Source organism: Lissotriton vulgaris, chromosome 6 (genome assembly GCF_964263255.1).
Source record: "Lissotriton vulgaris chromosome 6, aLisVul1.2, whole genome shotgun sequence".
NCBI lineage: Eukaryota > Metazoa > Chordata > Amphibia > Caudata > Salamandridae > Lissotriton > Lissotriton vulgaris.
In genome coordinates this window covers 1386240649-1386255677 of record NC_141694.1, presented here as the reverse complement: position 1 = coordinate 1386255677, position 15029 = coordinate 1386240649, and positions in this window count along the sequence as shown.

Here is a 15029-nt window from a genome sequence, read left to right as displayed (position 1 = left end):
CTGATGGGCTGCATACTGGCAGTTACTCATCCAGACCTTGATACATGTCTGAAGGAGCATCAGCAGCAAGGCAGGGGTGGTGAGTATCAGGGGAGGGTGACTTTAGCTGGGAGTGGATGCATGTGTACAGGGCCTGTGGCAGCGGTGACCCATGTGATGTGCGTGTGTTGCTATGCTGTGCTGAGTGATGTGAGTGGCTACAGTGATGTGTGCCTGTATGAGGCATTGGCCCACCCTGGCCTTACTGAGCTGATCCTCCCTGCTGTTCTTTCGCATTGCCAGATGTGTTAGGCTCCACATGGTCATTCATCATTGGGATAGTGTGGGTAATCTATATTGTGGTGAACTGCAGTGTCAACTTTATGAGTGTGACTTCATGTATGCCTACTCTGCATGCACCATGATGGTTGAGGCCCACACATCTGACAACAATGTAACCGAGATTACCACATGGTGCTTGCTATGGCCTACTTGGCATTGTGGTATGTAATGTCATAATAGGTGTGTGTGTTGTCGCCTCTTGTTCCCTGAAGGTAATTAGTGTTGTACCCACATCATGTCCCTAGGGCAGGTCAAGTTGGGGGGTGGCACTCCATCTAAGGGAAGGGTGTAGTGCTGTGTGGCATCAACATGCCTCACTCCTGGCAGTTATTCTGTGTTACAGGCACTGTTGTGGTCTATGTTGTGTGTTGCTGCACAGTGATTGCAGGGTGTGGTGGTTACCATGTGGATTTGGGCCTCTCCTGTACTGCAATGATTAGAATTCGTATGACCAGATGATGACACTTACACAACCCTGTATCTCTCTCTCATGCAGATTCACAAGAGACCACGGAGGAACATGAGCCAGAAACCAGTGGTGGCGAGAGTAGCACTACAGTTGCAGTGGAGGCAAGTGACACAGAGCCCACCAGCACATCTGAGGGGGACAGAAGTATGCAGGAGGAATCCGTGGCTGAGACACTGAGTAGCACATCATCTGATGCCAGCAGGGATGCATCCATGTTGGCAGGCACAGGGGATGGGGAGTCTGCATCATCTTCTACCACCCAGCGGCTAATGCTCAGCCTCCCATCCACTTCCTCTAGGGCTGCCAGTATCCGTGTCACTAAGAGGGGACGAGTCACATTCACACCTGGCACCGCTGCCCCTGCACCTGTCCCCCCTGCTGCACTCAGTGCAGAGTGTGTTGAGCTCCTGTGCCAGCTTTGTGTGGGCCAGACCGCCCTGCTCAATGCCTTTAGTGACCATGACAAGAAATTAGGCCAGGTGATTGCATACATGGAGGGCATACACTCTGACGTGGGTGGGCTACACCGTACAGTCCAGGCGTTGTCATCCACAGTCACGTCAGCCCTTCAACAGGCACATGCTCCCATTGCAGCTCAGGTGCCTTTGTCCACCCCCCAGTTAGTGGCCACATCAGATGACAGTGACCACAGTTCGCCTGCGTCAACGAAAATGTACAGCACAAGGAGCACACAACAGACACAAGCCAAACACTCCTGCCCACGGACACCATCCCCACTGAAGAGCATGTCCACCCCAGAATGCACAGACAAGAGCCAGTCAGGGAAGAGCAAGGCCAGAAGAGTAAGCATGGGCTGAAAATTCATTCCTCTCGTGGAATTTGCGGATTTTTCGTGATTTCGCGATCCGCGAATCTCGCGAAATTGCGGTTAAATCCGCGAATCAGCGGGGATGAATTTTCAGCCAAGCACTTACAGGGTTACAGCAGCAGGTGCAAAAGTTGAAGCTAATTTTTTGTTACCTTTTACAAAAGGGTTACAAAGAAATTAACTTCAACTTGGGCACCTGCTGCTGTAAGCCTGTAAGTGCTTCATGGCACCTCGTTGCCTACTTGCAACTATTCTCTGACCCTGCTCTGACCCTTGAAGCAGGGTCAGAGAATAGTTACAAGTAGGCAATGAGGCACCTGTCACGAAAATTAAACCTCAACAGGAAGAACTGACAGATATAAAAACAATAACAAAAACAAGCACTTGCATTGGAATAGGTCTCGCATTAGGAAAGTTTGAGCTATTGGTCTTGTAAATGACAATTTTTTTTATTTATGTGTTGGTTTTGTAAATAGCTAAATTAATAGCTTTGTCATTTACAATGCCAATAGTTATAACTTTCGCAAATGTGACACCTATAACATTTGTAATGCAACATGTTGTGTATTTACGTGACTTAGATGTATTGATATTACAAATTACAATGGCTTTTAATTTTTTTTAAATAATTAATACTTAAATAAAAGTGCTTTTAATTTATAATGGCAAAAGCTTAAACTTTTGTAAATAACTTTTGTGAGGATTATGTTCAGTGTATTTTATTGTGACGAAAATCCAAGAACAGAAGTGAAATATTAACATCTTTTTGTGACATTTGTAATAAAGCTTGAAACATTGCGAGAACATATTTGAACTAGTTGTTGTTGAATGGTTGCGCAGATTGATGCTGGGGAGGCGCTGAGTGGTGCTGTGGTGGTGCTTAGTGGTGCTGTGGTGATGCTGAGTGGTGCTGTGGTGGTGCTGAGTGATGCTGAGTGATGCTGTATTGGTGCTGAGTGGTGCTGTGGTGGTGCTGAGTGATAATCTGGTGGTGCTGAGTGATAATATGGTAGTGCTGAGTGATGCTGGGGTAGTGCTGAGTGATAATGTGGTGATGCAGAGGGCAGAAAGGCACAAAAAGCAGCCTAACAAAGGGCAGAAGGGCAGAAAAATAAGGGAAAAATGAGTCTAACAGAGGGCAGAAGGGCACAAAAAACCAGTCTAACAGAGGACAGAAGGGCAGAAAAACAAGGGAAAAACGAGTCTAACAGAGGACAAAAGGGCACAAAAAACGAGTCTAACGGGGGCAGAACGGCACAAAAACGAGTCTAACAGAGGGCAGAAGGCATAAAAACGAGTCTAACAGAGGGCAGAAGGGCAGAAAAACAAGGGAATAACAGAGGGCAGAAGGGCACAAAAAACGAGTCTAACAGTGGGCAGAAGGGCAGAAAAACAAGGGAAAAATGAGTCTAACAGAGGGCAGAAGGACAGAAAAAATGAGTCTAACAGGGGGCAGAACGGCAGAAAAACAAGGGAAAAACGAGTCTAACAGAGGGCAGAGGGCTCAAAAACAAGGGAAAAACAAGTCTAACAGAGGCCTGAAGGGCACAAAAAACGAGTCTAACAGGGGGCAGAATGATTCCCGCCCTGCGTGTTTGTCCACGAAGATGCCACCGTTTTGTGCAATACCTCTACTCAACTGGAGTACTTTCTACTGTCTAATCAGTAAGTGCTCCCTCGTTGGCTAAATGTATAGGGGCAGATTTACAATAACTGGCGCATCCCCAGGGATGCGCCAGTTATTGTGCGCTGCAGATCCGCCACCCATGGTCTGCCCCATTCTCACTGCTCCATCAGGATTCAAGCAAGCCGGGCCGAAGAGGCTGAAATGCCAGAAACCGGTCCCCGGTAGCTTGTCTCCTTTCTGGTAAAGAATTGGCTTGGTAGTTTAGTCTGCCCTGTTCCCATGATGCACTGGGCCAGGGACAGACTGATTTGCATATAGCCAGGTTCTGAGCTGGGTTGGGGCAGTGAGATAAATAACGGTGATGGATCAAGCCCTGATCTTTGGACTGGGTAAGAGTGGTCTGCTCAATTCAGACACTCTGTTCATCACCACCCCCTTTTGTAAATCGATTTTGGCCACTATAGGTGTGGCAGGGTATACTCAGACATGAGTCCCTTTCTCACTGCTCCATCAGGATTCAAGCAAGCCGGGCCGAAGAGGCTGAAATGCCAGAAACCGGTCCCCGGTAGCTTGTCTCCTTTCTGGTAAAGAATTGGCTTGGTAGTTTAGTCTGCCCTGTTCCCATGATGCACTGGGCCAGGGACAGACTGATTTGCATATAGCCAGGTTCTGAGCTGGGTTGGGGCAGTGAGATAAATAACGGTGATGGATCAAGCCCTGATCTTTGGACTGGGTAAGAGTGGTCTGCTCAATTCAGACACTCTGTTCATCACCACCCCCTTTTGTAAATCGATTTTGGCCACTATAGGTGTGGCAGGGTATACTCAGACATGAGTCCCTTTCTCACTGCTCCATCAGGATTCAAGCAAGCCGGGCCGAAGAGGCTGAAATGCCAGAAACCGGTCCCCGGTAGCTTGTCTCCTTTCTGGTAAAGAATTGGCTTGGTAGTTTAGTCTGCCCTGTTCCCATGATGCACTGGGCCAGGGACAGACTGATTTGCATATAGCCAGGTTCTGAGCTGGGTTGGGGCAGTGAGATAAATAACGGTGATGGATCAAGCCCTGATCTTTGGACTGGGTAAGAGTGGTCTGCTCAATTCAGACACTCTGTTCATCACCACCCCCTTTTGTAAATCGATTTTGGCCACTATAGGTGTGGCAGGGTATACTCAGACATGAGTCCCTTTCTCACTGCTCCATCAGGATTCAAGCAAGCCGGGCCGAAGAGGCTGAAATGCCAGAAACCGGTCCCCGGTAGCTTGTCTCCTTTCTGGTAAAGAATTGGCTTGGTAGTTTAGTCTGCCCTGTTCCCATGATGCACTGGGCCAGGGACAGACTGATTTGCATATAGCCAGGTTCTGAGCTGGGTTGGGGCAGTGAGATAAATAACGGTGATGGATCAAGCCCTGATCTTTGGACTGGGTAAGAGTGGTCTGCTCAATTCAGACACTCTGTTCATCACCACCCCCTTTTGTAAATCCATTTACAATGCGGCGCACCATGTGGCAAAAACGGCACAGATGCGTCACGCATCTGTGCCGTAAAAGCAGCGCATTGCTGGAGCTGCATCGCAAGCGCGACGCAGCTCCTGCAATGCTCTGGAGGGCCCTATCTCCCCAATGCTGCGTCAAGCCTTGCGCCCGCTTCAAGCAGGCGCAGGGTTTTGACGCAGCATTGGCCTAAAAGTGACTAAGTGAAATCTTGTAGATTTCACTCAGCCACTTTTAGGAGGCGTTCCTGCGCAGGAACGCCCTCCCCTGCGCCGGAACGCCTCCTGATAGCAAGGGCTTTACAACGTGACGTATCTCTCAGATGCGTCACGTTGTTAATACCCAGCACCATGGCGCATCTTTTGTGCTGCCGATGCGTCAAAAAAGTGACGCAACTGCGCGCAAAAGAGGCACAAGCGGCTTGTAAATCTGCCCCATAGTGCTTTTACTACACTGTAGTCTGGCCCTTCACGCAGCTGCAGTGTAGTAAAAGCACTATACATTTACCCAATGAGGGAGCACTTACTGGATTAGCCAGTAGAAAGTACTCCAGGGCAAATCGCAAAAACATCCGTGATTTCGCAGGAAAATTCGCGAATTTGCAGATTTTTTTTGCCATTTCTAACAGAAGAGCAATCAGGCAGACATCAGGCTCACATGCGGCAGAGCCATCGCCAGCAATAGACTCTCCTGTCACTAAAACTTCACACAAACCTACCCATGCAGTGTCTTTGCCCACTGAGGAGGTGTTGCCTATCAGGGGTACACCTAGGAAGAGCACAGGGATACATCCACCCACCACATTTACCCCAATTCCACGACCATTGCTGCAGGTGGAGGAGGGCACTGTGGAGACCACCCCTAGCAAGAAATCAAAGGAGGGCACTCTAGGGAGTAGACCTGGCAAGAAGGCAAAGGAGGGCACTGTAGGGAATACACCTAGCAAGAAGGCAAAGGAGGGCACTGTAGGGGATACATATAGCGAGAAGGCAAAGGAGTGCACTGTAGTGACCAGCCCTGGCAAGAAGTCGAAGGTGGCCACTGTAGGGGGTACACCTGGTAAAGAGGTGAAGGTGGTCCAGAGGCGTAGCCAGACCAAGCATTCCGCGGGATCCAGCACATCTCCAGAGGTGGTGCCAGTATCTGCACCTGATGTGGGACAGTTGGGGTGTGTGCCAGTTGTGTCATCACCACTTCCAATCAACCCCAAGACAGGGAAGCCATTTCATATTCCCAAAAAGTGGAAGGGAACCCCTCCCACGTCTCCTATCCACACTGTGTCAGAGGTCTGCATGACTCCACCTCCACGTGCCACTAAGCCACCTGGTCCACACAGCCCTCCAGCTTGCAAAGCCACTGTTAGCACCACATTACCTGGGGCTCTGTCAACACAGTCAAGTGGGCCTGCTGTCCCCAACACACAGCCAGGTACAAGTCCGCATGACAGCCAGGAGTGAGTTGACATCCCCCTCATACACCTGTGCCTCATACAGGTGTGCTAGTCCTGAACATTGTTTTGTATATGGGTGTGCTGCTGGCCCCGTTGCTCTGCTGTGTTGGCCTCTCCCCTGCCATGGACACTGGCCTTGTTGCTCTGCTGCGCTGTACTCTCTCCTATGCAGCCTCTCATGTACTTACTGGCTCACCTGCCATGGACACTGACCCTGTTGCTCTGCTGTGCTGTACTCTCCCCTATGCAGCCTCTCATGTTCTTGCTGTCTCACCTGCCATGGACACTGGCCCTGGTGCTCTGCTGTGTTGTCCTCTGACCTGCCATGGACACTGGCCCTGTTGCTCTGCTGTGCTGTACTCTCCCCTGCCATGGACACCGGACCTGTTGCTTTGCTGTGCTGTATTCTCCCCTGCCATGAACACTGGCCCTGTTGCTCTATTGTGCTGTACTCTCCCCTGCCATGGACACTGGCCCAGTTTCTCTGCTGTGCTGTACTCTCCCCTGCCATGGACACTGGCCCAGTTGCTCTGCTGTGTTGTCCTCTCACCTGCCATGTACACTGGCCCTGTTGCTCTGCTGTGTTGGACTATCACCTGCCATGGACACTGGCCCTGTTGCTCTGCTGTGTTGGCCTCTCACCTGCCATGGACACTGGCCCTGTTGCTCTGCTGTGCTGTACTCTCCTCTATGCAGCCTCTCATGTACTTGCTGGCTCACCTGCCATGGACACTGGCCCTGTTGCTCTGCTGTGCTGTACTCTCCCCGTGCAGCCTCTCATGTACTTGCTGTCTCACCTGTGCCATGGACACTGGCCCTGTTGCTTTGCTGTGCTTTACTCTCCCCAATGCAGCCTCTCATGTACTTGCTGTCTCACCTGTGCCATGGACACCGGCCCTGTTGCTCTGTTGTGCTGTACTCTCCCCTGCCATGGACACTGGCCCGGTTGCTCTGCTGTGTTGGCCTCTCACCTGTGCTATGGACACTGGCCTTCCTGTTTGTGTTTCACCTGTGCATATTATCTTGACTGTGTACATCATTTTGTGCCTTGGTGTTGTCTACTATTGTTCTACTGCTACATCTGTGCAATATGTGAATAAACACAGTTACTTCTGTTGTGTGTTTTGTCAGTGTCCTTGCTGAATAAAGTTCTTTTTGTGTTTGCATTTGATTGGCTGTGCCCCAGGATCTATGTCTCACTCCAACATTGCAAGGCTCTTTGCAGGCATCAGATTTTTAGACAGGGATGACAGGGTCTTCAGTCCATTCTGACCCTGATTATGGTATAATCTGTGATTGCTATTTTACCTGCCATGCAGTTATCTTCTTAGTGATTTGCTATTGTTGGATACACTGTTCACATGTCAGGTTGTAAGACACTGCCAGCACAGGGTGTGATGCTGTGCTAAGGTTTTGGAGCAGGTTGGGATATGTCATGATGTATGTGCGTGGATTCCTTTCTGTGTGCCCAGCCGTGTACGTGTATGGTCATCTTGTGTTGGCCCTTTGTCCTGGTACCATGGCCTACATGAGATGCGTGGTCTTGGGTGTAGCAGAGGTGTGCAGTGTGAAGGGTGTACATTTTTAGTGGATGTATGTGTGCCCCTCTATTGTGAGAGACACACATGTGTCACCCAGGAGTTGTATGCATGTTGTTTGTTTTGTCTTGCCCTGTGTAGAAGATTGTATGCACTTGTGTGAGCTTGTTGTAGTGCACATGTGCTGTGTGCTCGTGTGTCCACGCAGTTGTGTGTGACTCCCCCTAGTTGTTTTTGTAAGTTTGAAGTGTGCAAAGTGTGTGATTTGCACACCAGTGTTGTGTTTGAGTGATTCTCAATGTGTCTTGGGTGTATTTGTGTAGACTGTGTGGCCCTGCTGCTCCACACTGGCATTGTGTTTGTGTTTGTGATGCTTTGCACGCACATGGTGGATTTTCTTCTCCTGTATTGCATAGTGTGTGTGGTGGTATGCCATCCTCTATGTGTGCCACTTGTGCATTGCCATTGTGTGTCTTCCCTCCCTCTATTTGTGTGTGGGACATCCATTACATGTCTGCTACTATTGACATGCAGGGTATTTCACTTTGATGAGAGCTGTCACCTTGGTTTCCATGTGTGTGTGCCTCCCCATCACTTCATTAGTGAGGTTGTGCTTTGTGGTGCAGTTCTTGGGCCATAAGTGTTGTTCCACTCTGGACAATGCCACAATGGTGTATGTGTGCTGTCCTTGTGCTATTAGTCATTCTGTGGTGGTCATGTGCACTTCAGCTGTGTGTGCTGCTCAGTGCTCTGGTGGAGATGGATTGGCTCTTGTGTTCTGGAGTGGTGCATGTGTAGTTCTTGTGTTGGATGTGTTGGTGTTGGATGTGGTATTGGTTCAGTTCCTGGGTGTGCTGTAGTATTTGTGCAATGCTGAATTCTGGTGTGTGTGATGTGGTTGTGTTGATCATGTGTGTGTGTGGCTGTTGTGCTTGTTCTGCACACACTGCTTGTTAAGCATGCAGTGCTGTGTGTATGTGGCCTGGGCGTTGCCTGATGTGCATCCCCTGATGCCTTGTGGTGTTTGTTGATTGGTGTTTGATGTGCATCTGTGGTAGGTTTGATGTGGCAGTGTGCTTGTCCAGATGCACTTCTTGTGTGATTTGTGTTATGGTGTGTGTGTTTTGTTCCTGAGTGATGATGTTGTGTACTCCTGTTGTGTCTGTGCTCCCCTTGCTTTTCCCCAGTTGGGAGTACAGGATATGTCTGTTTCTGTTGGAGTTCAGTATGTGTTCCTGTAGTGTTTATGTGTTGTTCTTGTGCAGGCATTTGTTGAGGCATCCCTGTGTGCGTGTTGTGTTTGTGGCTACACCCAGGGTGTGTGTTTGTTTGTGTGTGTATGTGCTGCAAGGATTGTGAGCCTTCAGTGTGTGTGGCACTGGTGTTGTGTGTTCCTTGTCAGCCACTGCTGCAGTGGCTGTCTCCCAGGTTGTGTGCTGTGTGGTTCAGGGTGTGTATTGTGCTTGCTTGTTTCAGGGCTTATTGATGTGCATGGGAGTGCATGGGATGGGCACCTGGCCTGTGACTTGATGGGGTGTGTTGCAGTGTGGTTTGTGGTGGTGTGGCACTGTGGTGTCTGTGCCCTGCCCATGCCTTGGAGTGGCCCTGCCTTATGCATAGTGCGCATGTGTCGACCGCGGCAGTGATGTGACCGGGAGCGGGACGATGCTGCTGGTTGGCAGACCATGTGTGTCCTGGATGCTGAGGGGTGCCATGTTGTCAGGTGGGTGATGTGTGGGTGCCCTTGTGGATGTGTTGTGACCCCCAGCAGGGTGTCTGTGTGGTGATTGGACCATGTGTCAGCCTGTGTGTTGTGTGCTGCATTTGTGTAGTTGTGTACCTGTGGCGGTGTCCGCGGCGGCCCATCTGACGATAGTGTTATAGGAGGAACATCACCGGGTGCATATGGAGGGCTGGGTTCATGACGTTCAGGTCCGGGTCTCGGCTACCTCGCTCCTCTGTCGAGTTTACGCCTGCTTAAACTGGGCGGTGTCTCCGCTGCGGTGCGTCGACTAGTTTGGGCCATCCTAATTTGTTGAGCAGGCGGACGTCATTCCGCACGGCGGAGAGTCTCGATTGGCTCCCATCGCCGCGGTGGCGGGTGCACTTTGAAGGCGGTGCGCGGCGCTCCGCTGTAGACGGGAAATTACCTATGTTTTGCTATCCTAATGTGGCGGACGTGAGTTCCGCTGCTCGCGGGTGGAAAAAGCTGTTTTTCCGCCCCACCACCACCGCAGTGGTGCCACCGCCCGACATCCTTATGGGCCCCTACGACTTTGAGGTTACTATGCGCGTCCGTTGTCCACCAGCAATTATAAGGGTGTAGACAACTTGCCTCTCATTTTTAGACACTTTTTAGATTTGTTTTTTTTTAATCAACACTATATATATTTTTTAGATATGCAATTTTATTGCATCATGCACTTTAAGATAATATGTAAACACATAAATGTATGCACAGTTTGTTTTATGAAACATATATGATTATATAGATTGGCGTATACAATGGTACTATGCACTGGAATTTAATTGTAATGATGGATTTTCCGATAAAAAATATATGAATATATATGTGGTTACTTATAAACCCAAGGAAAATCAATACTTATTTAGCAGATATTAATTCAGCCTAGTTTTACATTACTATTAAGCATTCAAGCAGAGATGGTGAACAGACAAAATATCGACTCCAAAATATCGACTGGACATAATATCGAGTTTTAAATATAGACTGGACAAAATATCGACTGGACATAATATCGACTACAAAAATATCGTTTTTCAGGTAAGTGAAGTAATATCGACTGTTTAAAATATAGATAGCAAAAATATCGAATTTTTAATAATATATAATATTTTATAGTGTATTTTTATGTAATAATATGTGTGAAAAGTGTGTATTAATGTTATAAAATATTTTATTAAATGGAATTTGTTTTTTTAATAATTGCGTTATGTAATTCTGTAGCGGGTTGTGGGTTTATAGGGGAATAGGGTGGTAAGTAATTTATTAATAATTAATTAATTAATATATGTTTGTAAATATTTATAATTCATAATTAATTGATAATTAATAATAATTAGTTAATTAATTAATATAATTTTGTACATATTTTGAATTAGTAATTAATTGGTAATTGATTAATTGTAATTAGTTAATTACATTAATTAGAGTACATTTTAATATATATAATTTTGTGTTATTCTTAAGTAATTAATTGGGAAAAAATAATATTAATTATTAAAATATTTACAGCTAATGTGCTAATATATTTACTTTATTGTTATTGTTAATTAATAATTAATTGGTAATTAAATAATATTGATACATTTTGGGTAAAGGAGTATTTTTAGGGTTCAGGGTCAGTTTTTAGTTTTTGGGTAAAGGGGCATTTTTAGGGTTCAGGGTCAGTTTTCAGTTTTTGGGTAAAGGGGCATTTTTAGGGTTCAGGTTCAGTTTTCAGTTTTTGGGTAAAGGGGCATTTTTAGGGTTCAGGGTCAGTTTTCAGTTTTTGGGTAAAGGGGTATTTTTAGGGTTCAGGGTCAGTTTTCAGTTTTTGGGTAAAGGGGCATTTTTAGGGTTCAGGGTCAGTTTTCAGTTTTTGGGTAAAGGGGCATTTTTAGGGTTCAGGGTCAGTTTTCAGTTTTTGGGTAAAGGGGCATTTTTAGGGTTCAGGGTCAGTTTTCAGTTTTTGGGTAAAGGGGCATTTTTAGGGTTCAGGGTCAGTTTTTAGTTTTTGGGTAAAGGGGTAGTTTTAGGGTTCAGGGTCAGTTTTGGGTTTTTGGGTAAAGGGGTATATTTTAGGGTTCAGGGTCAACAAATAAGATTGTAAATTTTTTTTTTTATTATTTTCATTTATTATTTAATTATTATAATTTAATTTAAGTATTTTTAAGTATATTTTAGTCATTTAAATTTAATATTAATTTAATTTAACACTGTTTTTAATAAAGTCGATATTTTTTACATCTATATTATTGTTAACGATATTTTGTACTCGATATTTTTGTACTTACCTGTTTGTAGATAGAAAGTCGATATTTTGTCTGTCGATATTTTGGCAACAATATTTTTGCAGGTCGATATTTTGGCAGTCTATATTATTTCAGTGATCCAGCAGAGATATGATCATTGCTTAATTTGCACATTGTTTTTTGATATTGAGATAGATATTTATTATTGTGTGGTAATATGTATATTTTACAATATTTATACATATTTATTTGAATTTTAAATATTAAATATATGAATTTATTATTTGAAATCATAAAATATTTATAAATGCGTGCATTCATGTTTTTTTAGTAATATAAAATACATGGTATATGGTGTCTCATAAAAACAATGTGCCTAACAGGAATGTAATACTGTTGGTGAACATAATTTCAGTGCATTGTAAAAGCATGTCTATGAAAATAACATAGTGTTTCTTCACTGCTCATTAATCCCGTTGTGTTGCATTTGAAAGAAAAAACATATAAAAAAACATGGCGTACTGCTTACTCTGTATGTGATCAAGGGATCAAAGGCACTTGATGCCCGAAACGCGTCATGCAATGAGGAAGTGAAAAAATAAAATCTGCCACCCGAATGTCCTGGTGGTCCGTCTCTTGAGTTCACCGTGTGGAGGTGCTGGAAGTTGTTGTTGCGCATATATATATATATATATTCCCCCATTATAGTTAGTTGTACTAACTATGACTTGCGCGTCCGCAATCCACTGCTGATGATGTCACATATTACATCATTCATGACATCGTCAGTGACATCACTGAAGACATCACTGGTGACATTTCAAATTACATCACTGATGACATCATCCAGTGAATGTAGTTTGGTTCGATATTTTAATAAGTATTACATATAAAGGAATCTGTATTGAAGACTCAGTGAATGTATATGTGTGTGGGTGGAGGATTTAGTAGCACCGTGATAGACTATGTACCTGTCAAATTTAAAGTGTCTCACTAAATACATAGGAGAGTGATTAAACTGTGTGAATATCTGTATCACTCTGTTGTTGTATAAACTACTGCATAAGTTAGTTAGTACCTATTTGAAACTCTATTTTAGTTTTTAATTAGTTAAGTGAGTATTTGTTTGGAAGAGTGAATGCGTGTGTGGTTGGGTGGGAGGTGTGTGACTGTCCAAAGATGTGTAAATAGTTCATTTAGTAGGTATATGAGGTTAAGACTGCATGTGGAAACACTTGTTTGGGTGAGTGAATCTGTTTATGGGTGTGTTTAATCGTAAATGTATTTTTCAATGATACATGTCCAACAGTGTAGAAATATAAAAGGCTCTGTATGAGACAGTTGGTGTTTATAAATAAGTATACATAACAATCAGTGATTGTTTGACTGATTTTATGGAAAACTGTATACTTGTAATAGTGATTTAATGACACACTAACTATGAGTTACTTTCTATATCAATAAATAAAGTTATGTTTGTATAAGAGTGTAGCTGAGTAAAAGTAAGTATGATCAATTATTTGCATAAGTGAGTAGGATGACAGCATTAGTGAATAGGATGTGTGCTGGTGTGTAATGTCAATATAAGTGTATAAGTATATTTAATAGTGTTGTATTGATCTTTGTCAGTATGTATGAGTGAATCTATAGGTAATTGTTTACATGTGTGTGCAGATCTACACATCACTGAGTGAATTTTTATGAACTTGTATTGGTGTGTTAATGGTTTCAAAAATGGTAGTTAATATTTTATAGTGAGTGATGAAAGGTTGTACTAGTGTTTGATGGGGTGTATCAGATTGTCGATTGGATGATGTCATCAGTGATGTAATCAGTGTTATCATTTGAGATGTCATCAGTGATGTCACTGACCATGTCATGAATGATGTAATATGTGACATCATCAGCAGTGGATTGCGGATGCGCGAGTCATAATTAGTACAATTAACTATAATGGGGGAATTTCAATGGTTTTGTACAAGTGAAATGTCTAGATAACTATAACACCCCTGAAACCTATGGTTTTTTCAGTGAATTTCTAAGGTTTTTTGAATGCTAATTCCTAACTATAACATGTCTAAAACCTATGGTTTTTTCAGTGAATTTCAGAGGTTTTTTAAATGCTAATTCCTAACTATACCATATCTCAAACCTATGGTTTTTCTAGTGAATTTAAAGGTTTTTTAAATGATAACTTTTAAATGTTTATTGTTGTTTTTGTTTTATATTTGTAACTACATTTTTTTAATCTTTTTATTTTGAGATGTTATTTTTAAAATTACATTAAACATATTTTTTTATTTAAAAAAATGTTAACATTTTTTTTTACATTATTTTATATTGTTTATAATATACTTAAATTATTTGTATTATTTTTGTTCCTTTTTTTTTGGAGTCGCGTACCCAAAGCGCCCCCTGCTTGTTCACTGCGCGAAATGTGTCTGCCATTTTAGGGTTGCTGTATAGGATCCACGTAGGGTGTGGGACGGGTACAACTTTTCCCACGCTTATGCTATGCAACTTGTACGCGACTCCTGGCGCATACGCGAGATATACGTATTAGGCGACGTGAAGGATGCACGATAGCGCGTGACGTCATATGCATATCGGACGCGGTGGGTGCACGACTCCTGCAAAAAATGTTATTGTTCAAAAAGTTATATATATATATTTAATATAAATATTAAAAAAGACATTATCTGAGATAATTTTAAAAATATTATTCTTTAACTTTCCAAAAAGTACATCACTTTTAAATGCAATTTTGCGGAGTCGCGTTCATTGGGTGCGAGCATGGTGCGTGCTGGGTGCGTGCTGTGTGTGCACACCCTACACGTACCCCATGTGACCTCAAAAAAAGAGATTTGCTTGCTTCATTGGACTTCCTGAGAAACTACTGAAGGACTCCACCCATTTCAATCACTCTTCTTAGACCTTTTCTTAGGGAAAGACCTGCTGAGGAGAACTGCTGTTCCTTCCTGATTGGAGAAGAGATTGTCCTGATTCTACAATGGCTACAAATGAACCATCTTCCTCTGAATCAAAGCATTCAACAACAGAGGCATTTGTTCCAGAACCTCCCCCTAAAGAGAGATACTTAAGTATTGTGTGGAATTTTTTCACATTTCCTCCAGGCCTGAAGAAATTAAACGCTACCAAAGTTACTTGCAAAATTTGCAAGGCAGTGCTTTCTAGGGGAGGCCCCATGAAGAATTACTCATGTGGTACTGAGAGTATGTGGAAGCACCTGCAAATAAAACACCCTGTGAACTTTGCAAGGGAGGAATTGAGAAGACTGAGGGAGAGTCCTGCTGACCCATTGGCTGTTCCA